Source organism: Leopardus geoffroyi, chromosome E3, assembly GCF_018350155.1.
Source record: "Leopardus geoffroyi isolate Oge1 chromosome E3, O.geoffroyi_Oge1_pat1.0, whole genome shotgun sequence".
In the NCBI taxonomy this organism is placed as follows: Eukaryota; Metazoa; Chordata; class Mammalia; order Carnivora; family Felidae; genus Leopardus; species Leopardus geoffroyi.
In genome coordinates, this window is record NC_059340.1 from 15180619 (window position 1) to 15199283 (window position 18665).

At 39.4% G+C, this 18665-nt stretch overlaps 1 protein-coding gene and 2 long non-coding RNA genes across 6 annotated transcripts in view; 1 reads left to right on the forward strand and 2 right to left on the reverse strand.

Annotated features, from left to right (window-relative positions):
• LOC123589606 (S-adenosyl-L-methionine-dependent tRNA 4-demethylwyosine synthase TYW1) overlaps positions 1 to 18665 on the reverse strand; it is a 215797-nt gene that overhangs the window by 53403 nt on the left and 143729 nt on the right. The gene's annotated exons all lie outside the window — the stretch shown is intronic.
• On the forward strand, positions 4015 to 8872 carry LOC123589608. Its single transcript, XR_006708419.1, has 2 exons — positions 4015 to 4817; positions 8827 to 8872. It is a non-coding gene; the product is annotated as an uncharacterized LOC123589608 (long non-coding RNA).
• Positions 12154 to 13561, reverse strand: LOC123589609. Its single transcript, XR_006708420.1, has 2 exons — positions 12497 to 13561; positions 12154 to 12257 (listed from the first exon to the last, which is right to left on the reverse strand). It is a non-coding gene; the product is annotated as an uncharacterized LOC123589609 (long non-coding RNA).

Genomic DNA, 18665 nt, shown 5'->3' on the forward strand with positions numbered 1-18665 from the left:
TATTTATTAGTAGATGGGTTAAAAAAAAAAACAATAGCAAACCCACTGGATGAATGACTATGTGGCAATTAAACTCAGTGTAATAGAATACTTTCACAAAGGATCACGACATAGTCCTAAGTGAAAAAAAATCAATAACCTAAGCCTTCACTTTAGGAAAGTAGAAAATGATGAGCAATTTAAGCCTAAACCATAATAATAAAAGAAAAGAAATAATAAAAATTAGAGCAGAAATCAATGACAGTGTAAAAAAGAAAACCAATAGCGAAAAATCAACAAACCAAAACACAGTTCTCTGAAGAAAGAAAAATCACTTACCATCGATAAGCCTTCACCTACATTAACCAAGAAAAAAAGATAGAAGACATAATTTACTGAGATCAAAAATAAGAGGGATCATCACTACTGATCCCATGGACAATAAAATAATAATAAAGTAATACTCAACACTATGCCCACAAATTTGATAACTTGGATGAAATGGACAAATTTTGTGAAGACACAAGAAGAAATCATACGATTAGGGCTATGTATATTAAGGAAGTTGAACAATTAATAACCTTCTAAGCCCAAATGAGTTCTACCAAACATCTATGCCAGAAATGACATCAATTCACCACAATCTCTTCCAGAAAAACAGAAACGAGGTACACTTCTCACAGAATGCTGAGGCCAGTATTACCCTAATATCAAAACCAGATAATGGCATTTAAAAAAGGAAAATTGAGGGCAATATCTCTCATGAGCATAGATTTGAAAAAAAAAGCATTAGTAATCAAACCATGTTTAAAAATAATTATACACATGCTGACCAGTTGGAATTTATTTCAGGTATCCAAGGCTGGTTCAGTATTCAAAAAATTCAACATCACACATCAATAGGCTAGTGTAGAAAAATCATACTATCTATAAATTAATGCAGTAAAGTATTTGACAGAAGTCAACATTTATTCATGATAAAATCCTCAGCAAACTAGGAATAAAGGGGAATTTCCTCAAAACAATAAAGAATATCTACAAAGAACCTACAGCTAATATGACACTTAATTGTGAGAAACTGGACATTTCCCCCTTGCCCAAGACTGGGAATAACGCAAGGATGCTTCCTCTTGCCACTCTTATTCAACAAAGTACCAGAAGACCCAACTACTACAATAAGACAAGAGAAAGAAATAAAAGGTATATAAATTGGAAAGGAATAAAACTGTTTTTATTTGCAAAAACTGAAAAAAAATCTCCTCCTAGAACTACTAAGTGAGAATAGTAAGATCAGAGGATTCAAGATTTACAAACGAGCCAACTGCTTTCCTATATACCAGAGATAAACAATTGGAATTGGAAATTTTTTAAAAATTACAACAGCACCAAAATAAAATATGGGTACATAAATCTAATAAGATATACACAAGATCTATGTGCAGAAAACTATGTAAGTCTGATTAAAGAAACCAAAAAAATCTTTTAAAAAAGGAGAAATATTCTATGTTCATGAATTGGAGGACCCAATATTGTTAAGATGTCACTTCTTCTGAACTTGATCTACAGATTCAACATAATTTCAAACAAAATGTCAGCAAGCTATTTTATAGATACTGACAAACTGACTGTAGGGTTTATACAGAACATTAAAGACTTACAACAACCTACACAATTCTAAAGGAAAACAAAGTTGGAGAACTCACATGATACATTTTCAAGATTTACTATAAACCTATAGTAAGTAAGACAGTACAGTATTGGCAAAAGAAGACATACAGATCATCAGGATAGCTAAAAAATGGATCCAGACAAATAGAATTAACTGATCTTTAGCAAAGGAACAAAGGCAATTCAATTGAGAAAAGACAGTCTTTTCAACAAAACGGTGCCAGAATATTTGGACGTCCATAGGAATTAATTAATTAAACACACAAACAGATGGATTTAGATGCAAACCTTACACCTTTTACACACACACACACACACAAAAAAAAAAACTTAAATATAAAATGCAAACCTATAAAACTTCTAGAAGAAAACACAAAAGAAAACCTTTGTGACTTTGGATCTGATAAAGAGTTTATAGATTCAAACCAAAAGCATAATCCAGGAAAGAAAGCATTGGTAAGTGACTTTATTAATATTAAAAATTTCTGTTCTGAGAGAGATGCTGTGAAGAGAATGAAAGACAAATCAGACTAAAAGAAATATGCAAAGATATACGCAAAGCATATATCTGATAAAAATTTCATATCCAAAATATATAAGGAACTGTTGAAACTCAGTTCAAAAAACAATTAAGAAACGGGCAAAAGATCTGAACAAACAACTCAAAAAAAAAGATGTACAGATCTCAAACAGGCATACTGAAAGATGCTCAACCCCATGTACCATTAGAGAACCACAAAATAACGACGAGATACAACGATGTGGCTGCTAGAAGGTCTAAAACTCAACAACCAACAATAACAGATGCTGATGAGAATGCACTGCAACAGAAACTCTCCATTGCTAGGGGAGACGCAAAATGTTACAGCCACTTTGGAAGACAGCTCAAGCAGTTCACTGGAACATTAAACATAGACTTACCATCAATCCAGCAATGGAGTTGCTAGAGATTTACTCAACTCAGTTGTGTTTACCCAAAAACCTGCATGCAAATGTTTATAGCATTTGGTGATTATGAATAGTCACCAAAAACTGGAAGCAACCAAGATGTCCTTCAACAGAGGAACAGATAATCTGTGCTATGTCCATATAACGAAGTATTGGTGAGAAAAAGAAATGAATTTTCAAGCCATGAAAAGACATGGAGGAACCTTAAGTGAATATATACATAAGTGAAAAAAGTCAGTCGGAAAGGGCCACACGCTGTATGATTCCAATTATATGACATACAGAAGACACAAAACTGTAAGAGAGAGTTAAAAGAACAGTGGTTGCCAGGGATTTGGGGGCAGGGGGGGATTTTGAATAGGCGAAGCACAGGGAATTTCTTAGAGCAGTGAAATTGTTTTATATGATAGTGTAATGGTGGATACATGACACTGTGCATTAGTCAAAACCACAGAACTTTACAGCTCAAAGAGAGAATCTTAATGTATACAAATTTTGGCTCTGTGATCTTCTCCCCAAAAACATGTAACAACTGCAGTCAAATCACAAGAAAAACATCAGACAAATCCCAATCAAGGGGCATTCTAAAAAATACCTGACCAGTATTCCTAAAAACCGTCGAGGCAATGAAAACAAGGAAAGTCCGAAAAAAGAACCAGTCACGAGAAGCCTATGGAGACAAAACTACTAAATGTAATGTGGGATCCTGGAACAGAAAAGGGAAATTGGAATAAAATATTAACTTAATGTATCAATATTAGTTCATGAACTATGACAAACGTACCATACAAATGTAACATGTTAATAATACAGAAATAATAGTAAGGGTTCGTGGGAACTCTGTACTGTCTTTTTAATTTTTCTGTAGCTCTAAAACTGTTCTAAAATACAAGTTCATTAAAAATTTAAAAACATACCCAATTCTTTATAATAATAAACAAATAGAAATAACCATCAATCAGGAAGCGGTTAAGCAACATAGCCCTATGGGTGCAGCTATGTAAAAGAATGAGGTAAAATTATTTGCATTCAAACACAAAGAGGTACAATATATATTGATAAACAAACAAACAAACAAACAAACAAAAACAACCTATAGGCACTATGTAAAGTGAGATCCTATTTGTATTTTTAACCTTCAAGTAGAGTTTGGGTGCCTGGGTGGCTCAGTCGGTTAAGCATCCGACTTCGGCTCAGGTCATGATCTCACAGTCAGTGAGTTCGAGCCCCGCGTCAGGCTCTGTGCTGACAGCCCAGAGCCTGGAGCCTGCTTTGGATTCTATGTCTCCTTCTATCTCTGCCCCTCCCCCACTTGTGCTCTGTCTCTGTCTCTCAAAAATAAATAAATGTAAAAAATAAAAAATAAAAAAAAACATTCAAGTATAGTTTATATGCACTATATATGTCAATGAAGATACTTCTAAAGTAAACAGAAATCCCTTTGGGAAATAAGATTTAAGGTGAGAAGGGAGTGGGGGATCAAACAGGGAGGTTTTTAGTTTTTATACTTCTGCATCTTTTATGAGAGTAAACTTGACAAAGTAATTTTTTATCTTAAAAATACAAACTATAAAACAATACGTACAGTAAGATACCTAAAAAAATACTGGCACATATGTGTATACATAAACCTAAGATTAAAAGGACTTACACTCCTCATGTATTGCTTTGATAGGGGGAAAGCCCAAGAAACATAAGATGCTAATCTCAACTACAGTAAGTGTGAATTAAGTGTAAAAATGACTTCTTCCTGGTGAAGAGTGACTGCAGAACAGCTGTGCTAATAAGAAGGGAGATGAGGGGAAAGTAGGCTTGAGAACACAGACGAGGTTGGTTTTGCCCAGGAGTCAGCAGAGCAACAGGTGAGTATGTCTGGAGGCACAGTTAGTTGGGAAACAGGAAACAGAACTCAGGAGCAGGAACGGGGGTTGGGGGGAGCACAGAAGGATGTGCTCCAGCAAGATCACGAGGACAAAAGAAGCCTGAGGACTGAAGCGTGGGAAACACCTCCGGTAAGAGGGTGCAGGGAGGAGCCTAAAGGTGGAGAAGGTGGTAAGGAACAAGAAAGAAAATGAGGAGAATGCGATGTTCTAAGAAACCAGGGGAAGAGAGAGTTTCAGGAAGCAAGCGGTGGTAAGGCGAGCAGTGCCAAGTTCAGGAGGACCAACGGGGAAGCAGCTGTGGACCAGGCAACTAGCCAGCAAGGCCCCAGCACCGTGTCGGTGAGTCCCGGGGGGTGCCCAGGGGGCACAAGCCTGTTCTGTTTTAGGCTTTGGGAACTAAATGGTCTCTGTGGCAGCTACTCGACTCTGCCAGAGGAGCAGGAAAGCGGCCACAGCCAGTGTGCCAACAAGCAGCATGGCTGTGTTCCAGTGAAACTTTATTACAAAAGTAGGGCAGGGGTGCCTGGGTGGCTTGGGCGGTTAAGTGTCTGACTTTTTTTTTCATGTTTATTTATTTTGTGAGTGAGTGAGTGAGTGAGTGAGAGAAAGAGAGGGAGGGAGGGAGGGAGGGAGAGAGAGAGAGAGAGAGAGAGAGAGAGAGAGAGAGGGAGACAGAGAATCCCAAGCAGGGTCTGAGCTATCAGCACAGAGCCCCACTCGGGGCTCAAACTCCTGAGCCCTGAGATCATGACCTGAGCTGAAATCAAGAGCCGGACGCTTAACCGACTGAGCCACCCAGGCACCCCAAGCATCCAACTCTTTTTTTTTTTTTTTTTTAATTTTTTTTTTTTTTTTCAACGTTTATTTATTTTTGGGACAGAGAGAGACAGAGCATGAACGGGGGAGGGGCAGAGAGAGAGGGAGACACAGAATCGGAAACAGGCTCCAGGCTCTGAGCCATCAGCCCAGAGCCCGACGCGGGGCTCGAACTCACGGACCGCGAGATCGGGACCTGGCTGAAGTCGGACGCTTAACCGACTGCGCCACCCAGGCGCCCCACCAAGCATCCAACTCTTGATTTCGGCTCAGGTCATGATATCAGGGTTCTAAGACTGAGCCCTGCGTTGGGATCTGCACTGACAGTGCAGAGCCTGCTTGGGATTCTCTGTCTCCTTTGCTCTCTGCCCCTCCCCCACTCTATTTCAAAATAAAATAAATATAAATACACATTCAAAAAAAAGGGCAGGGGCAAGTCAGGTTTGGGCCAAGGGCTGTAGTTCCCCACCCCCACACCAGTCTCCATGATGCCTGCTGGAAAATAACCGCTTTCAGATAGATGCTGCCTCTAGAGACAGTAAGACCTCCTCCATCACCAGTTCCTTATTTATAAAATTCCACCACTTGCACATTTACTCCTGTATACATTTCCCTGAACTGTGAACATTTACGTAAGAATGTACAGGAGCTTTTGAATCACTTTTAAGGGAAATGTTACAAAAAAAGAGAGACCTAGGTACTAGTAAGAGAAAAAAAAGACAGAAAATAAAAGGCAAGCAGTGGAGGTTTTTGGATTATACTCATGAGTAAGAGTTGAAGGGACAAAAAAACCCAGGCCTTCAACTGCACCTTAGAACCTATTAGGAGGCTGGAATTCTAACTCCAGTAAATCCTAGTGACATCTGGTATAAAGTTACCTTAGGTGGCACTGCAGGTAGCTAACTCTATGTGTTAAGGAGAACATTTTAAAATATGATAAATTAAATGAATTAAATAAAATTTACCCCCAGGATTTTCATTTCAGACCCTGGGTTTTAAACCCCAGGCTCTGGGTTTGTTGAACCACAATGGAACTCCAAAGTCAACAATTTAGTCATGGGTCAAACCAAAAGAAAAAAGCAGAAGCTTTATTTACTATGCATAAACACAGAACAAAACAAATTTGCAATTATGTGGTGACTGTGGGGGAGTCTAAAAGTATCACCGCAAGCAAGGAACAGAGAAATAGAAAGTAACTGAACAGTACCCATTACTAATTAAAGATTTATAAAATGTTATTAATATTCGCTATGAACACAGTATTTGTAAGAGCTTTCATGATTCTCTAATTCCAAATTTCAATCTGAATTTTGCTCTAAGTGCTAAATTCTTCAAATGTGACTTTTCCTACCACATGGATTTTTTTAGGATATGATCTTTACTTTTGGTAAAGAAACCAATGTGTTCAAAATGCAACTCTACTAAGTGGGACCATCTAAAAAGATGGGCAGGAAGTGATCTGTGCACTTCTCTACTCCATCCTTGTCCTCGGCCCTACATCCCAGCACACCCAGAAACTGGAAACCAAGAATCCCCAAATAATTACTGCCTTTCTCCCAGGGAAAGACAGAGAAGATGGACTTGGATTGTAACGGGTCATAAATACAAAAACGGACCTAAAACTGAGGAATCCTCCAGTGTCTTCAATGTCTACCAGATATTTTCAAAGTACATAAAATCAAAAGACGATAATTTTCCATCCTGAGCTAGGAATAGGAAGAAATAAAAATGCTCTTCATGGTAATGTAAAAGAGAGGTTTCGTTCAGTCACTGCACCTGGTCGAAGCCTCCCGACATCTAGAGACACGACTCCAAGCTCCAAAGCTATAGAAGCCATCTCATCAGAAAGGCTCTTAAAACTGCTGGAGATGAAGCTAATAAACTCTAAGGGTTGCTCAAATTCTATTTTTGTGGTTTTTAACATTTCTAACTTGTTACAGGCAAAACACATTTTTTTTCTCCACTGTGTGGCTGGAGGAAGTGAAGGTGCAAATGACTGAATATAAATGGTATTTATTTCAATCCAGTATCTCAGACTAGAAAGGAACTAACGGCATAATTTTTTTTTTTTTAATTCCTATGAAGGTGGCAAATGAGTTTCTGCCACATACACTGGCTTCTTGCGGCCACATCCGAGGAGCGACCAGCTTCCTATTGCCATAAATCAAACCAAACTCAGAGTCTCCGCTATCTTCATTTCCCAAATGCACTAATAAAGGTCTTCAAATGTCAATGTGAGAAAGTGCTTCCTTCTTTCTGGTTTCAATAAGCAGAAGAAATTAGCTTCTGACCATTCTTTTAATTTCCCTTTCCTCCAAACTCTTTACATAAATCAAACACAATGATTCTCATAAAAAGGTTCAACTCGAATCTCCAAAATGACAACACCTAAGCTAATTTTTTTTTAAATGAGCCTTGAGATGAACGGCTGTGAATTATTCCATTCAAAGGAAATTGGAGAGGATGAAGTCTACAAAGTGGCGGGAAAGAATGCCCACAGGTCCCTTAGTGATGGAGGGCTGATGACTTCCGGGATACCCATTTGTGGTAGATCTCAACCACTTCTAACGCCAAACCACTTCTGGTTAACAAGCGAATGTTCCCTTAATACTATGTGAAAATTCAAAGTAAATATCAGTTAAAAAAAAAAAATTGAAAATGATGGTCATTTTTCCAAATGTCTGTTCAAACCACCTGGGTCCCCTTGCTTTTTTCCTCCCCATTCCTTTGGCAGGTAAAAATCCACGATCGATTACGTACACTAGAACAAATAATTCGACCTCTCAAATAAGCCCCATTAAGTGACATCAGTTCCAACATGGTGTCTAGGACTATCACGAACTTTTTAAAAAAATCTTACTAAAAACACTGTAGGGGCGCCCGGGTGGCTCAGCCAGTTGAGCATCTGACTTCAGCTCAGGTCATGATCTCATGGTTTCTGAGTTCAAGCCCCGTGTCAGGCTCTGCGCTGACGGCTCAGAGCCTGGAGCCTGCTTCAGTCTCCCTCTCTCTCTGCCCCTCCCTACTCGTGCTGTCTGTCTCTCAAAAAAAAAAACATTAAAAAAAATTTTTTTAATAAATAAAAAAACACACTGTGCTGAATGAGTATAAAGAATACTATTTATTTTAATAACACATACACATACATCGCAATAACGTAAGAATCCTAAGGCACCAATGAAACCATTAGTCTAGGTATTAGAAATAAAACCCACCTCTATTTAAGATAGATAAAGATCATCTTCCCCTCTATCTACATGTTCATATTCAGGCCTCCTCCACTTCAAACCAGGCAACAAATAACACCCCCCACACCAAACAAAGCCCAAAGCTTTCTGTCTCCCTTCTCCTCCCAAGATGCCATGCGTTCTCTGTCCTTCTCACAAACGTTATGCAATCTGCCTTCCGTCTCCACTAAACCATTGAGATTACTTCGGTAATGGGCATCGATAACCTTCTGTATGTAGATATTTGGGGGCCTTTCCCTGAAATTAACTAACTTCTTTTATCTTGATGATTTTCTTCTTCTTAGGTTTATTTTGCTGCCACTTGGAATACTTCGTTCACTGGTGTAGATTACGAGACACCTGCTAATACCCACTCTCCACTTCCTCCGTATCAAGCAGAATGCCTGAACTACTTAGGGACAACGGTGCACTCAGCTGTTGTCAGATTCTACTTTCCAGCCTCCCTCAGCAGGATGTGCCAAGGGTCCAAGTTTTGGCCAACAAGATGTAAAGGGAAGAGTCAGGCAAATCATCTTAAAAAGAAGATGTGGGGCGCCTGAGTGGCTCATCGGTTAGGTGTCCGACTTCGGCTCAGGTCACGACCACATGGTTCATTCGTGGATTTGAGCTCCGCATCAGGCTCTGTGCTGACAGTGAGGGGCCTGCTTGGGATTCTCTCTCTCTCTCCCTTTCTCAGTGCCCCACCCTTACTTGCACTTTCTCTCTCCCTCTCTCTCAAAATAAATAAATAAGCTTAAAGAAATAAAAATAAATAAATAAAAGATGTGCCCTCCTTGCATCCATCCTCATGGTGCCTCCTCAAAATGAAGGCTGGAATGCCATCACGATGACCAGAGCTCTAGCAAGCATTCTGGACCACGGAAGTAAACTTCAGAATCAAAGTCCTACATTGAATGTCAGAGGATAAAGATAGGAACTTGGGTCTCTGATGATACTGTGAAGTCCCTGAGTAAAACTCACTCTTTCCTGTGTTTCTCCTTTCCTATCACACTACTACCACATTCATAACATTCCAACCCCAGATCGGGGGAATTTTTCCCACACTAAGCTATGAATGTGACACCAGCTGGGTATCCTACAACTCACCTCAATTCTAACACTACCTACCTGGAGACAGAGCCAGATCCCACAGGTTAAGGGCTCAGTCCCACAAAACTGTCCCGTTTCATATGCCAACTGCAAGTCCAGCTGCTCCCGACTGATCAGCTATGAATCGGCAAGTCCCATGACTTCCTTGGGTTTAATTTGCTACAGCAGCTCACAGAACTCAGAAAAATAGTTTACTTACTACATACCAGTTTATTATAAAAGGATATGATAAAGGATACAGACGAACATCCAGATGGAAGATAGGTGTAGCACAAGGTATGTGAGAAGGGCCAAGGAGCTCCCGTGCCCTCTCCAGGCATGTACTCTCCTGGCCCCTCCATGTGTTCAGAACCCAGAAGCTCCCTGAACACACAGCCATACCTCTGGGATTTTATGAAGGCTTCTTCATATAGGCATGATAGATCATTAACTCCATTTTCAGTCCTCCCTTCTCAAGAGAATGAGATATGGGGCTGAAAATTCCAAGCTTCTGATCATGGCTTGGTCTTTCTGGTGAACAGCCCCCCTATTGAGGAGCTCACTGAGAGTGACCTCATTAGAACAAAAGACACTGCTATCACCTAGGAAATTCCAAGGGATTTTGCAGCTGTGTCAGGAAATGGGGTCAAAGACCAAATATCAGAACAAAAGATGCTCTCAGTCTCAGTGCTTTCACCATTTTAAAAAATTACAAGGGTTTTAGGAGCTCTGTGCCTGGAAGCAGGGACAGAGACCAACATACATATTTTCTCTTATTTCAGAGACACCGTATCAGCCCTTGGTTCAACTATATTTGGGCTTCTGTTGACAACAGAAGAAAAGGCATTTCTAATTTGATTATCCTACTCACTATTTGGGGACCTGTTACATGTAGTTCATTTGAATCCCAAGTGATACAATTCACCTTTGGTTCCTAGATATCGATCCAGTATTCTGATTTACACTATTTTATTTTTTTATTTGTTGTTTTTAGAGTTTATTTATTTATTTTGAGAGAGAGAGAATCCAAGCAGGCTCCATGCTCTCAGTGCAGAGCCTGATGCAGCGCTTGATCTCACCAAGTGTGAAATCACGACCTGAGCCAAAATCAAGAGTCAGATGCTTAACTGACTGAGCCATCCAGGCGTCCCTGATTTACACTACTTTACAAACATCTGTAATTGTACTTTTGATTTTCTTTTACCTAATAAAAACTGAAAGTTACTCTTCTGTATTACCAAGTGGTTGGGCTTTGTTTCTTTAAATTTTTGTTGGTCTTGCCACTGTGTTCAGTGTTCTATAAATGGCATATCTTTATTTTCTGTCTCCACTGCCAAAGAAGAGCGATCTCATGTGCCTTATTCACTGATTCTCAGTGGCTAGAAAAATTGTGACCAAATATTAAGCACTCAATAAATATCTGTTGAATGAATGAATAAATGCAGTTTGTGCAGTCTAGATTTTTTAAACATTTGTTTACAGGCTAGTATATTACATTTTATGCACACATAAAAGGGGATCATGATAAAAATACAAAGAAAAATTGATAAATGTTAGAGTACTAGCAAATAATAAAGCAAGATTGCATCATAGAACTGAAAGACATTTATGTTGCAAAGGAGATAAAGTTATACATGCAGTATGATTACAACTATCCAAAACCCAAATTTATGCCTAAGAACTATAAAGATAATAAAAGAGAATACAAGGGCACCTAGGTGGCTCAGTCGGCTAAGCGCCCGACTTAGGCTCAGGTCACGATCTCTTGATTTTTGGGTTTGAGCCCCAAGTCGGGCTCTGTGCTGACAGCTGAGAGCCTGGAGTCTGCTTCAGATTCTGTGTCTCCCTCTCTCTCTGCCCCTCCCCTGCTCACACTCTGTCTCTTTCTCTCAAAAATAAACAATCATTTTTAAAAAATTTAAAGAGAATATAAGTAGCATTTCTCTAAACACTATGAATTTCAAAAATGCAATTTAAATTACAGTGGGCAGCAGAAAGACATCCAGAAAAAGTAGCCATAGGACAAACCAAGAAACAGGCTCTTAACTACAGAGAACACAGTGATGGTTACCCCTCAGAGGGGTAGGGGATGAGGGAAACAGGTGATAGGGATTAAGGCACCCACTTGTCAAGGTGAGCACTGGGTGTTGTATGTAAGCATGAAATCACTATCTTGTGCACCTAAAACTAATATTATACTGTATGCTAACTAACTGGAATTTAAATATAAATTAAAAAAAGAAAAAATCTTTGATACACGCACACACACACACACACACACACACACACACACACACTGGAATATTATTCAGCCATAAAAAGAATGAAATCTTGCCATTTGCATGACATGGATGGAGTTAGAAAATATTATGCGAAGCGAAGTAAGTCAGAGACAGACAAATAACCATATGATTTCATTCATATGTGGAATTTAAGAAACAAAGCAAACAAAAAAAAAAAAGAGAGAGGCAAAACAAGAAATGGACTTTTAACTACAGAGAACAAACTGATAGTTACGGAGGGACATTTGGGACGGGGCGGGGGGAGGGAAGGGGATAGAGATAACAGGCGATTGGGATCAAGGAAGGCACCTGCCCTGACGAGCACCTGGTGTTGCATGGAAGCACTGCATCATTAAATTGTTCACCTGAGGGGCGCCTGGGTGGCGCAGTCGGTTAAGCGTCCGACTTCAGCCAGGTCACGATCTCGCGGTCCGTGAGTTCGAGCCCCGCGTCGGGCTCTGGGCTGATGGCTCAGAGCCTGGAGCCTGTTTCCCATTCTGTGTCTCCCTCTCTCTCTGCCCCTCCCCCGTTCATGCTCTGTCTCTCTCTGTCCCAAAAATAAATAAACGTTGAAAAAAACTACAGAAAAAAAAAAATTGTTCACCTAAAACTAACATTACACTGTATGTTACCTAGAATTTAAGTAAAAACTTAAAAAAAAAAAAAAAAAAAGTGGCCACAGGAAACACACACCCAATACATTTCAAGATCCATCACAATAGGAACACAGGCACCTCCCAGCTAACAGCAGTAATCTGTTCCTGAAACCTAACATCATACACAAAAAATAAAGCATATTTCCCATTATTTTAAGTGAGAGAAATTAAAATGCTACACATCAACTCAAAACTGCCAAAGACTTTCTTAAAATGAAACTAAAACAAGGTAAAATGCCCATAAATATAATAACCACTGTACCAGTCTATAATATGTGTTCAACACTACTTCCGGATTTAACAAGTGAAAACAAACATGGTTAACAGCAACTGCACAGTGAAGCACAGTGGCCTCTCGCGCTGCCGGCACAATCCAGAAGCCAGGCCCCCTCGGCCGCAACCTGGTGAGCTTTTCAAATCATCTACACTGGACTCTGATGATCTACCCACTGTATCTGGAATGTCATTCAGGACTTTCCTTGCAACATCATTTTATTTTAAATGCTATGTTATGTTTTGAAAAAATACATAGATTTTGCCCTCATAAATATACCAATTAAAAACACTGTAGTGAAAGACTCATATGTTCTATGAAATCTGGAAATTAAAGAAAGGTATTGTACTGGGAAACCAGCACCCTACAGGGAAATGGTCTGTAGTTATGCCTATTTTTGGAAGAGGTGTCTCTTCCTATATCCTTCAGATAATCTGATGATATACGAGTCGAAGGTCAAAGGGTAGGTAAAATTCTATTAACTTGTGGATAGCTAGATCTTTAAAACCCATTTATCATTTTTTGAGCTATAGTGTGTCACTACTACTCACGATCATTCAAGCCACAATCTACGCAGGGCTGACCTTAATATACATCAGGCTTCATATAAAAGACACTTGCTCAAATGGAAAAAGGCTGGCCCTGAAAGCCATCTGTCCAAAATGGATATTACTCTATATATTTGGTTATTTAGACCATCAAGTTCTAGAAATTTCTATGGGATAAATTACCCACTGCCACACTAATGACCTACATAAAATTACAGCTAACTTTAAAAATAAAATATACATTTTTCTTCTCTAATGTTATCATAGATTTTATTTTTGGTGAAAAGTGGAAAACTTGTTAAAATATCACTCATGACCCCATGGTTATACAGCTATTATGAATGTTTTTGTTCAACATAATTTTTAAGTGAAAAAAGTATCTAATTGGAATATACATTAAAAAATGCCTTTTCACCTTCAAATGACTATTTGAGAATGTTTTTAGAACCACAGATTTGAACAAATTTTTTTGAACTGTTGGTGTGCTAGGCACTAGCAAAAGCTCTAAGACCATTTTGCATTTTTTGATTGGCAGAGATCAGGGTTGTTTTTTGGTTTTTGTTTATGTTTTTTTTTTAATTTATTTTTGTAATGTCTATTTTTGAGACAGAGAGAGACAGAGCATGAGCGGGGGAGGGGCAGAGAGAGAGGGAGATATAGAACATGAAGCAGGCTCCAGGCTCCAAGCTGTCAGCACAGGCCCGACGCGGGGCTCGAACTCACAGACAGCGAGATCATGACCTGAGCTGAAGTCAGACACTCAACCGACTGAGCCACCCAGGCGCCCTTGTTTTGTTTTGTTTTGTTTTTTACCATAGTTGAGGAACCTCCTTCCCAACACTGGTTTCCTCTCTTGTCATTCCACTCCTCACCCTACCGACCCCCTTGCTCTTGGATTCCCGCAGAACTGAACCTGCTAACAAGCCACACAGGCTTTCCGTATCTTCAAGCTCGGCTCTTCCTTCCCACTGGGAACGCATCTTAGTAGTCAGTGGTGGCTCTGGGCTACTGGGAGACCAGGGTTGGAGGGAAGCTTACTTTTAAGTCCGTATCAATCTGTGACCCTTACAGATTATGCCCTAAAGTAACTGATGGTTAACGCTCTGGCTCAGCTCCCATCACCTCCCGCAGGAAGCTTCTGATCCCAGTATCTCCCCGTGTTCTTGTAGCCCTTGTGCGACCTCCTACCCCAGCACTGGTCACCTCCTGCTGAAACTGTCTATTTGTCCCCAGACGACTACAGTTCCTCAAGGGCACCAGGCCATATCCAATTACATTCCTGGGCCTAGCACAGGACTTGAAACATAATAAACTCAAAGTAAGAGGTGGCCGACATAAATACAGTAAAACCAGAGTCTCTAAAATGTTGACAATCATTTGTAACCAAAAATCATTTTAAGAGGCAGATGACCACTATTTAAGTCTGAACTAATTTCATTAACAAGAGCATTAACGTTAGTGAGTTCACGTGCCAACCAATGAATGTACTAGGCATTTTACACGTGTAACGTCATTTAATCCCCGAACGCCGTCTGGCATGTGAGGAACCCCTCTTAACCCCATTTAACTGATGAGGAAGCGTGGTCTTTATGGACATTTAGCAGGAGTTTAGCCAAGGTTACAAAGCTGATATGGTGCTGCCGTGGAATCAAGTACCCCCACTATGCTCACTTTCTGAGGACTGGAAAGATAGCCCTGAGGTTCCAGTCAACCACTTTGACTAAGCACTGACTGCAAACACAATCACTGCCCAAAAGCCTCCAAAGGGTAAAACACTAAAAAGCAACAACAAGAAAACAAACTGGAGATAGAACGCGAAAGAAAAGCCAATGTTTTTCAGTGAACACTGTAAGAAATGGTAACATAACAAGTTTAAGATGACCAATCACTAGTGTTGGCTAGAATATTTAGGACAAACAAATATACGTAATGTTGAAAAAGTGCTTAAGATGAGAATGTTTCTACATGAGACAATTAACATGTCCTACTTTCTATAACACACTATGTCCTGATTTACAATCCTATTTTAGCTTCTACAACACCTTCCCTGCTTTGGTCAAGCAGTAATGACTGTTAATACTAGAAAGAAGAGGAATTTGACACAGTATTTACAATTCTTTTGCCTAGAAAAATTATCTCCTTGAGGCAGCTTCTGATGGTTATCCTTTTTAAAAGTAAGAACACTCTTGGGAATGCAAGCTGGTGCAGCCACGCTGGAAAACAGTACGGAGGTTCCTCAAAAAACTAAAAATAGAACTACCCTATGACCCAGCAACTGCACTACTAGGCATTTATCCACAGGATACAGGTGTGCTGTTTCAAAGGGACACATGCACCCCCATGTTTATAGCAGCACTATTGACAATAGCCAAAGTATGGAAAGAGCCCAAATGTCCATCGATGGATGAATGGATAAAGAAGATGTGGTATATATACACAATGGAGTATTACTGGGCAATCGAAAAGAATGAAATCTTACCATTTGCAACTACGTGGATGGAACTGGAGGGTATTATGTTAAGTGAAATTAGTCAGTCAGAGAAAGACAAAAATCATATGACTTCACTCCTATGAGGACTTTAAGAGACAAAACAGATGAACATGAGGGAAGGGAAACAAAAATAATCTAAAAACAGGGAGGGGGACAAAACAGAAGAGACTCATAAATATGGAGAATAAACAGAGGGTTACTGGAGGGGGTCTGGGAGGGGGGATGGGCTAAATAGGTAAGGGGCATTAAAAAATCTACTCCTGAAATCACTGTTGCACTATATGCTAATTTGGATGTAAATTTAAAAAAATTTAAAATTAAATTTAAAACAAAAAAAGAAAAAAAAAAAGAAAAGCAAGAACACTCTGAAAACAGACGAAGAGGAAAATGGCCAAAGATCTCCCTCCACTTTCAGACACTCGGGTCAAAAAGAATTAAATTGTATGGCTGTACCATAATTTATTTAACTGATGGATATTTAGTTTGCTTCCAATCTTTTGCTATTATAAATAATGTCACAATGAATAATCTTGCATATATGTTACTTCACGCGGATGTTAACTAGGTCTCAGGGTAAATCACGAGATATGAACCACTCACTCAAAGGGCACATGCATTTTTTATTTTAATAGATACCATAAAAGTGTCCTTCAAAGATGAGATTGGACCAATTTATATTCTCACCAGAGTTGTGTGGGAGTACTTGTTTCCTCACTGATATTTTTATCTATATTTATGGGCCATTTGCATTTCATTTTCCATTAAGCATTTGTATCTTTGTCTTATTTCTCTACTGGGTTTATTATTCTTTGGCTTAATGATTGGTAGTAGCATTTTCATCAAGTTTAAAATCGGCTGGTACTTTTTAAACTTTACTAACTGTTCACTTTATTAACTTTATTTTAAACTTTGATTTAGAAATCTTTTTTCCAAAACTATCCCCATCCCAAACACACCATCATATAACTGAGAAAAATTCAAGGAAAGAAACGAGAGGCCTGACTAGTATTTCGTAAGTTCTACAGGCAAAAAACAAGGGCTCTTTCCCTCTTATGTTAACAGGTCATGAAGGAGTGTAATGATTCACAAAGAAAAGAATCCCAAGAGACAGAAACAGCTTTCTTTTCATGTATTGAGCATTACAGTTTCTCGTGTTTTGCGACTTAAAGTTGTTATTTGGAGATACTGCAAAATACATACATACGCACATATGTATTTCATATACACATAAACACACAGATACCACAAAAACACATATGCACATACATGTGTCTAAATATATATGTGTATGTGTCTAAGTATACTTGCTTTAAGTATTACAAATATTTGTCCCATTTTAAAAATGAAGATAGGGGCGCCTGGGCGGCGCAGTCGGTTGAGCGTCCGACTTCAGCCAGGTCACGATCTCGCGGTCCGTGAGTTCGAGCCCCGCATCGGGCTCTGGGCTGATGGCTCAGAGCCTGGAGCCTGTTTCCGATTCTGCGTTTCCCTCTCTCTCTGCCCCTCCCCGTTCATGTTCTATCTCTCTCTCTGTCCCAAAAATAAATAAACGTTGAAAAAAAAAATTTTTTTTTTAAATAAAAATGAAGATAAAAAAGGATCCACAGATTATACACACGAAGTAAAGCAATAGGTTAGATTATGTGCTGCAGATGTTTGTATCAAAACTCTTTTTATTTATTTAAAAAAAATTTTTTTAACGTTTTATTTTTTGAGAGACGGAGAGAGACAGAGTGCGAGCAGGAGGGGACAGAGAGAGGAAACACAGAATCCAAAGCAGGCTCTAGGCTCCAAGCTGTCAGCACAGAGCCCAATGCGGGGCTCGAACTCACGAATGCAAGATCATGACCTGAGCTAAAGTCGATGCTTAACCAATGGAGCCACCCAGGTGTCCCTCAAAACTCTTTTTAGAACCTCTCTCCTGTACTGAATTTCTCCTGCCTCTAAAGAGTTAGAGTTAAAAAAAAAAAATTAAAAAAAAAAAAAAAAAGTTATTCTGGTCTAAACAGTCAAAACAGGTAAACTTGGAATGCTTTAAAATGCACATATCCAAAATATATATAAATTTAAGTCTGCGTTTTCATTGAGTAATTTTTACTTAAAATAACATATTTTAAAATTTCAGAACATGTATAATCCTCAACTTGAAATGTAGATTACACATTTCCATTCACCCTTTTTGGAGAGTTGTAAGTATGTTAGCATTTATTAAGTCTTACTCTGCTTTCTAGGCCTTTCCGGTAACACTTTCTGTAACAATTCATCTAATCCTCACAATAACCCAGTCAGGCGGGTGCCCTATTATCCTCATTTTACAGATAAAAGAATTGAAGCACGAACGTGCTGCCTAAGGTCCCAAAGCTCTCCAAGGTGGAGCCAGCATTCAAAGACAGTGTGGCTCTGGAGCACAAGCTCTGTCAAAAGCCTGCAGCAGGCCGCGCCAGGATCTACCCCATCGTCTTGCTGCTCTACCAATGTTGAGAATCAAGGTTGACCTTAATAGCAAAGAAGTTCACGCTAACAAAAGCATCCAAACTGTCCAACTTATAACCTCTTCCACCTTGAACGTGTGCCGCAGCCCTGGACCACGTGAAGAACACTCTGCCAGGTGCAAGATGGCCAGGGTCCCCATTTGCCTACTCTCATGGCTTTTGATTACGGCTAAGGACAACTGTATGCAAGCATCTGACCCTATCCTTACCAGGTTTTCTTGATCACTTTCCACTGATATTCTGCGGCTAGAGATGAGACCTTTGTTCAGAAGGTCTACCAAAGTGTTCCGTTGGATGAATACAGGATGATCT